Source organism: Gossypium arboreum, unplaced genomic scaffold (assembly GCF_025698485.1).
Source record: "Gossypium arboreum isolate Shixiya-1 unplaced genomic scaffold, ASM2569848v2 Contig00336, whole genome shotgun sequence".
NCBI lineage: Eukaryota > Viridiplantae > Streptophyta > Magnoliopsida > Malvales > Malvaceae > Gossypium > Gossypium arboreum.
Window position 1 is genome coordinate 23,440 of NW_026440452.1, and position 8,179 is coordinate 31,618.

Genomic DNA, 8,179 nt, shown 5'->3' on the forward strand with positions numbered 1-8,179 from the left:
GGGAGGTAGTGACAATAAATAACAATCCGGGCTCTATGAGTGCGGTAATTGGAATAAGTACAATCTAAATCCCTTAACGAGGATCCATTGGAGGGCAAATGCGGTGCCCGTGTGTGATAATTCGGCTCAATAAGCGTATATTTAAGTTGTTGCAGTTAAAAAGCTCGTAGTTGGACTTAGGGGTGGGTCGGCCGGTCCGCCTCACGGTGAGCAGCCGATGTCTGCTCGTCCCTCTTGCTGGCGATCGCTCACGGCCTTAATTGGTAGAATTAGTTCCTCTAAGCGCTATTACTTTGAAGAAATTAGAGTGCTCAAAGCGAGGCCCTCGCTTGTATACATTAGCATGGGATAACATCATAAGATTCGATCCTATTGTGTTGGCCTTGGGATCGGATAATGATTAACGAGGGACGGATCGGGGCATTAGCATTTCATAGTCGGTGAAATTCTTGGATTTATGAAGGCGAACAAGCTAGCAAGCATTTGCCAAGGATGTTTTCATTAATCAAACGAAGTTGGGGGCTCGAAGGCGATCGGATACCGTCCTAGTCTCAACCATAAGCGATCTTGACCGAGGATCGGCGGATGTTGCTTTTAGGACTCATAGGCACCTTATGAAATCAAAGTCTTTGGGTTAGGGAGTATGGTGTAAAATTTGAAACTTAAAGGAATTGACGGAAGGGCACCACGAGTGGAGCTGCGGACAAATTGACTCAACATGGGGAAACTTACGAGTCGGACATAGTAAGGATTAATGATGAGAGCTCTTTCTTGATTCTATGGGTGGTGGTGCATGGCGTTTTAGTTGGTGGAAGCGATTTATGCAGTTAATTAGTTATGAGCGAGACCTCGGCACGCTAACTAGCTACGGAGGTGATCCTCCGTGGCTAGCTCTTAGAGGGACTATGGCCTTTTAGGCCACGGAAGTTTGAGGCAATACTTGGTGCATGATGCTCTTAGATGTTACGGGTGCATGCATCTACTGCTGATGTATTCAGCGAGTCTATAGCCTTGGCAAGCGGGCCGGGTAATCTTTGAAATTTCATCGTGATGGGGATAGATCATTGCAATTGTTGGTCTTCAACGAGGAATTCCTAGTAGCCGAGTCATCAGCCGCGTTGACTCGTCCTTGCCCTTTGTACACACCATGCGTCGCTCCTACCGATTGAATGGTCGGTGAAGTGTTGGGATCATGACTGACGTGGGTGCTTATTTGCCGCGACATCGCGAAGTCACTTGAACCTTATCATTTAGAGGAAGGAGAAGTCGTAACAAGGTTTAGTAGGTGAACTGCGGAAGGATCATTGTCGAAACACCTTAGCGAGCGACCCGTTCTTAGCGTTGTATACAACATCGGAGGTGGTGCGGGTGCATAAATGCTTTGTTGCCATCCCGCGTGTCGGGGCGACCGGTCTGTCGTCCCTCTACCCATTGGGTGGGGTGAGATGTCGGGATCAACCTCTTGATGCAAAGCGAACAAACCCGGCGCGAATCGCGCCAAGGAATCGAAATGAAAAAGGGACACATCTCACAGCCAATTACGCGCCGTTCGCGGTGTCGATTAACCGATGATGTTGTTCTTTTGTCCCAAAGTATATAGAAACGACTCTCGACAGCGGATATCTCGGCTCTCGCGCCGATGAAGAGCGTGGCGAAATCACGATACTTGGTGTGAATTGCGAATCCGTGAACCATTGAGTCTTTGAGCATAAGTTGCGCCCCAATCCATTAGGCGAGGCATATGCGCTGGGTGTCACGCATCGTCGCCCCCATCAACCCGATCCTCGGGACTCGGTTGGACCATGAGCGAAATTGGCCTCCGTGCGCTCATAGCCGGCGGTTGGCCTAAATTTGAGTCCTCAGCGGCATAATCGTCGAGGCGATCGGTGGTATCTTGTAAGCAACCTCGTTCGATGTCGTCTTGGCGTTTGTCGATCGAGACCATAAACCCTTCGGCATCGCGCCAGCATGGTCGGCGGGATTACCGTGAGTTTAAACATATCAATAAGCGGAGGAAAATAAACTTACGAGATTCCCTAATGTGGCGTGCAAAGCGGGAAAAGCCCGACGAGAATCGGGCACCGGCGTTGAATTGTAGTCTGGAGAAGCGTCCTCGGTGGCGGGACCCGGACCCAAGTCCTGGAAGAGGCGCGAGAGAGGTGAGAGCCGTCGTGCACAGACCTGTTGCACCACGGCGTTGTCTCTGGTCGGGTTGTTTGGGAATCTGACCCTAATCGGGCGGTAGAATTCCGTCAAGGCTAAATCTGGCGCGAGGCAGATGGCGAACAAATACTGAGAGGAAAGATGAAAAGAACTTTGAAAAGAGAGTCAAAGTGCTTGAAATTGTCGGGAGGGAAGCGGATGGGGGCGGCGATCGCCCGTCGGATGTGGAGCAGCGAGTGCGGTCCGCCCGTCGGCTTCGGGGCATAGGCCAAGCCTTGGTCGTGGCGTGCGGCCCAGCTCGGGCCTTTGATCGCTGTGGAGCGTCGTCGCCTCGATCGTGGGATCCGGCCGCGTCCGTCTCGGCATGCTTGACACTGCGTGCTCGGGCGTCGGTCTGCGGGCTCCCATTCGGCCCGTCTTGAAACAAGGACCAAAAGTCGACATGTGTGCGAGTCAGCGGGCTAGAAAACCCGTAAGGCGTAAGGAAGGCGATTGGCGGGATCCTCACGGGTGCTGCCCGACCGACCTTGATCTTTTGAGAAGGGTTCGGTGAGAGCATGCTGTCGGGACGAAAGATGGTGAACTATGCTGGCGAAGTGAAGCGGAGGAAACTCGGTGGAGGCCATGGCGATCTTGACGATGCAAATCGTTAAATCGACTTGGGTATAGAGGCGAAAGACTAATCGAGCCGTCTAGTAGGTGGTTCCTCAGAAGTTTCCCTCGGGATAATTTGGAGCCTTTAGCGAGTTCTGTCGGGTAAAGCCAATGATTAGAGGCATCGAGCATGGCGCCCTCGACCTATTCTCAAACTTTAAATAGGTAGGGCCGGTCTTGGTACGCCCGTTGAGTAGTACCACAGAATCGAGAGCTCAAGTGGGCCATTTTGGTAGCGAGGCTGGCGTCTTGGGATGAGCAGGAAGGCTGGGTTCTGTGCCCAAGCTAGCTAACCTAGAACCCACAAAGGGTGTTGGTCGATTAAGACATCGGGGCGGTGGTCATGGAAGTGAAATCGCTAAGGAGTGTGTAACAACTCACCTTAGAATCAACTAGCCGAAAATGGATGGCGCTTAGCCGCGACCTATACCTGGCCGTCGGGGCAAGGGCGAGCCCCGATGAGTAGGAGGCGCGGTGATCGCCACAAAACCAGGCGCAAGTCCGCGAGGCGGCCGTCGGTGTAGATCTTGGTGGTAGTAGCAAATATTCAAATGAGAACTTTGAAGTAGAAGGGAAAGGTTCCATGTGAGCAGCACTTGCACATGGGTTAGTCGATCCTAAGAGGCAGGGAAGCCGTCGATAAGCGGCGTTCAGCCTTGAGCGAGAGAATCGGGTTAAAATTCTGAGCAGGACCTTGTGGTGGCAAATGTTAGGGAGTCCGGAGGCGTCGGCGGGGCCTCGGGAAGAGTTATATTTTACATTTAAGCAGCTGCCCACCACGAAAAGGCTCGGTAGGAGGTAGGTCCAGTAGGAAGAACACCGCCGCGTCGCGTGGTGTCGGTGCGCCCGTGACCTTGAAAATCGAGAAGGGCCGAAAGTGCCGTCCGCGCCGGTCGTACTCATAACGCATCAGTCTCCAAGGTGAGCGACCTACGGTCAATGGAACAATGTAGGCAAGGAAGTCGGCAAAATGGATCCGTAACCTCGGGAAAAGGATTAGCTCTGAGGGAAATTGAGCACGGGGTCCCGATCCGAACCGTCATTACCGATTACCTTTGCTCGGTATGCTGCTGGCGAGGCGGAGTCGCATGCTATGTCGGTCGAGAGACGGCTGAAACGACTCGCCGGGGCCTTCCGGGCGACAAACGATCGACTCGAGCTGAAATGCGGACAAGGGAATCCATTGTTTAATTAAAACAAAGCATTGCGATGGTCCTGCGGATGCTCACGCAATGTGATTTACGCGATGCTCACGAATGTCAAAGTGAAGAAATTCAACCAAAAGCGCAGTGCGGCGGGAGTAACTATGACTCTCTTAAGGTAGCCAAATGCCTCGTCATCTAATTAGTGGCGCATGAATGGATTAACGAGATTCCCCTTGTCTGTCTACTATCCGTGAAACCCAGCCAAAGGGCAGGCTTGGCGAGAATCGTGAGGAAAGAAGACCTATTGAGCTTGACTCTAGTCAGACTTTGTGAAATGACTTGAGAGGTGTAGGATAAGTGGGAGCTCTCGGCGAAATTGAAATACCACTACTTTTAACGTTATTTTACTTATTAGTGAATCGAGGCGAACCACGGCCCTCTTTTGGACCAAAATTAAACTTTGGCCGGCGATCCGAGCGGAAGACATTGTCGGTGGGGAGTTTGGTGAGGCGGCACATACATTAAAGATAGCTTGGTGTCTAAGATGAGCTCAGCGAGCAATCTCGTGTGGAACAAAAGGGTAAAAGCTCGTTTGATTACGATTTCCGATCTGAATCTGAGCAAGTGAAAGCGTGGCCTATCGATCCTTTAGACCTTGAATTTGAAGCTAGAGGTGTCGGAAAAGTTACCACGAGGATAAGCGGCTTGTGGCGATAGCGTTCATAGCGACGTTGCTTTTGATCCTTGATGTGGCTCTTCCTATCATTGTGAAGCGAAATTCACCAAGTGTTGGATTGTTCACCCACCAATAGGGAACATGAAATTTGGGTTTAGGCCGTCGTGAGGCAGGTTAGTTTACCCTCTTGATGGTAGCGTCGCAATAGTAATTCAACCTAGTATGAGAGGCAGTTGATTCGCACAATTGGTCATCAGCGCTTTGTTGAAAAGCGATGGTGTGAAGCTACCGTCTGTTGGATTATGGTGAGCGGCTCTAAGTCGAATCCAGGGCTAGAAGCGGCCTTGCGCGCCGTCGATTGCCGACCCTCGGTGGGGCCTTTGGCCCCAAGAACGCGTGTCGTGGAGTGCGGCCGCATGACGGACAAGTCGTGAGCGCCTCCTTGGGCGTAATTCCCGGCGGCGGGTAGAATCCTTCGGATGACTTAAATCTGTGACGGGGTATTGTAAGTGGCGAGTGGCCTTCGCCACGATCCTTTGATTGACCCTTTGTAAGCCCGATTCGTCCCTCCCTCATCTCCTTAGATCCCCATTGTTCTTTTGCATGTCAGGCCTTGGGGTCCCCAAGTGGGGGACTTAGTGTAGAGAGTTAGTTAAACACTTGGCGCCCCTCGGGAAATATGGCTGTGAGGGCCGTGGTGGTCTTGGTCTGAGCTCCCAAGCTGTTGGTGGTCGGGCACTTGTTCAATTTTACTGCCGTCTTAGTGCCATACTTCATTCGACTTCTTGCATTTGTTCTTTTGTTTTGGGCGATGAAAAAATTTCTAAGTTAAACACTTGGCCGTGCCGCCCTCGAAACATAGCTGTGGGGCCGTTGTCCGAGCACTTGTTCAATTTTACTGCCGTGCCATTATGCCATATTTCATTCGACTTCTTGTATTTCTTTTAAATAGCGAAGAAATTTTCAATTAAAAATACCAAGTGTAAGTGGCGTAAAAAATTGCCCCTATTTCATGCATGTGCAGGAGCCTCGGGAAACATCATAATGTAGGCCATCCAGTGGTGCAGGTCATCGAACAACATCGGCACCTTGGTGCCTCGGATGTCTTGAGGGCGTTAAATTGAAAAAAGTGTCCTGTTTGGACACATGGATGTCATTGGTAGCACATTGACCAAGTTTTTAGCTCTTTAGGGAAGTGATATTGACCGGGGGTTATCGAGCCCTTGCCCGCGCCATCGCATGCGGGACGTCGGTGCCCCCCACCGGTTAGGTTCGGCGGTGCTCAAGCGATCCATCCAGCGATGATCCGTGATCCATCTCGGGATATACAAAGCAGCGCCGAGTCCCTCCCAATCCCAAAAGGTAGAATTGGATCTGCAGTTACATGTTGATACCCAATAATGAATGAGCCGTCCCAAAGCTAGAATTGAGATCTGGGTTGCATGTTGGTACCCAACAATGAATGAATCGTCCCTCCCTTTTGCAAGAAGAGCCTCGGCACCTTTGGCCCCGGTCGTCTGGTATCCTCGTACACCATCGGCGTGTGCCATCCAGTGGTCTTGAGGCCATCGAGGCGCCAAGCCCCTTCGATGTGTCGAACATCAGGCGATGTCGGCACCTTGGTGCATCGGATGTCTTGGAGGTCGAGCACCAAAGCTAATTTTGGGCCCGTTAGTGCGAAGCGTCGGGACCATAAAGTGTCCTGTTTGGACACATGAATGTCGCTGGTAGCACATTGACCAAGTTTTTAGCTCTTTAGGGGAGGTGATATTGAAGCGAGCGAGGGGTTGTCGAGACCTTGCTTACGCCCATCTCATGCCGGGCGTCGGTGCCCCCCGCCATGGGTTAGGTTCGGCGGTGCTCAAGCGATCCATTCGGCGGTGGTCGGCGAGCTTTCCGTAGTGCTCGGTGAGCCATCGAAATATAAAGCGATGCTACAAGTCGTCCGGTCCCTCCCTTCGAACCATCCGGTTCCTCCCTTTCGAACAAGAGCCTCAGAGCACCTTGGGCCCTTAGTGCGCCAGAACATCGAGCACCATTGGTAACCTAGGGCGTCGATGGTGCGGAACATCCGCTCACATTCTTTGCTTGGACGTCTTTGGAGCCTTGGGCGCACAACTAGTGTAGCGGCCTAATTTTCAGATGGTGTCGGAAATGGTGATTTGAGATCACTAAATTAGACAAATAAGATTGAACAAGATAGTAATTTAATATTTATGAGTCAAGTAAGAATTTAGAAGAATTTGTGAAATAGTGAAATTAGTGAATTAAAAGAATTTATTAGGTCAAGCGGGTCAAAAATGAGGTATCGAGACCTCAAAGTTGAAAATCGAGCTATAAATATTTTTATAAATATTTATGGAGTGTCATTGAGTTAGTATTAAAGTTTAGTTAGAAAATTTTAACGTTTGGATAGCTAATTAATTAAAAGGACTAAATTGAAAATAGCATAAAATTTGTTAAATTGTGAGTAAATAGCTTAAGTATTTAAAAGATGGATTTAAAGAGCAATTAGACCCAAAGGTTAATGGCTGGACGGTTTGGGTATGAAATAAGCAAGAAAACAATGTGAACAAGGGGCAAAATTGGAAATAGCATAAAAGTTAATAGTTAAATAATGATGTAATTGAAAAATCTAGACATTTCTTCATATTTTCTCAGCTAAAACGCCATAGAAGGTTTGGAGAAAGCTGGTTTTCATATTTTACATCATGTGAGTTTAATTCTTACTTTTCTTGATAATTTTATGTTTTTATGACTTTTACAATTAGGTCCACTTGTAGAATTCATTAGTTTTTGATTTTATGGGTGAAATTGGAAGTTACCTGGATGGATAAAGGAATTTTATGATGAATTATTATGAAATTTAAGTTTTAATTTTATATTAAGGTGGTTTTATTAAGTGATTTTGATAGGAAATGATATTTAGGACCTAATTGTGAAAAAGTTGTGAATTGAAGGTTTCTGTTGAAATTAAGAATATAAAAGGTTTTGAAATAGTTTATAATGATAAAATAAAGTGTTAATTGAGAAAAATTAGTTCAATTGATGGGTGAATTGAGAAGGGTCTAAATTGTGAAAATTATAAATTTTGGGGTAAAAGTGCAATTTCAAAATTTGAACAGCATAAATTGTGAAGTGAAATAGAATTGAAATGGATGCTAATGAAGGAATGATTTTATAATTATAGATCAAGAAAAGCAGGCTGAATCGTGGAAAGGAGAAAATTCAAGAATAGTCCACGAATTTCTCGACTTTTACAAATTAGTCGGAGTAAGTTCATATGGCAAAGTTCAATGTTTTGTTATGAAAATCTTATGATTGTTAAAGTATTTTATTGTTGATGAATACTATCAATTTGCATTAACTAATAAATAATGTGTAACTAAAAGTACAAATTAGTAGGAACAATGGATTTGAGTGCTTCTATACGTGACCACGATGAATTACGAAAAATATGTGATAAGTCTTGCCGTTTAAGACCATAGGTGGGCTATGGCATCGGTTCTAATGTGATAATGTGACTCAAGTATAAGACCAT

At 47.7% G+C, this 8,179-nt stretch overlaps 1 pseudogene; it reads left to right on the forward strand.

Moving 5' to 3' along the window:
• The first annotated feature begins 1,604 nt into the window (after positions 1 to 1,604).
• On the forward strand, positions 1,605 to 1,756 carry LOC128288918 (5.8S ribosomal RNA; annotated as a pseudogene).
• The last annotated feature ends 6,423 nt before the right edge of the window (positions 1,757 to 8,179 follow it).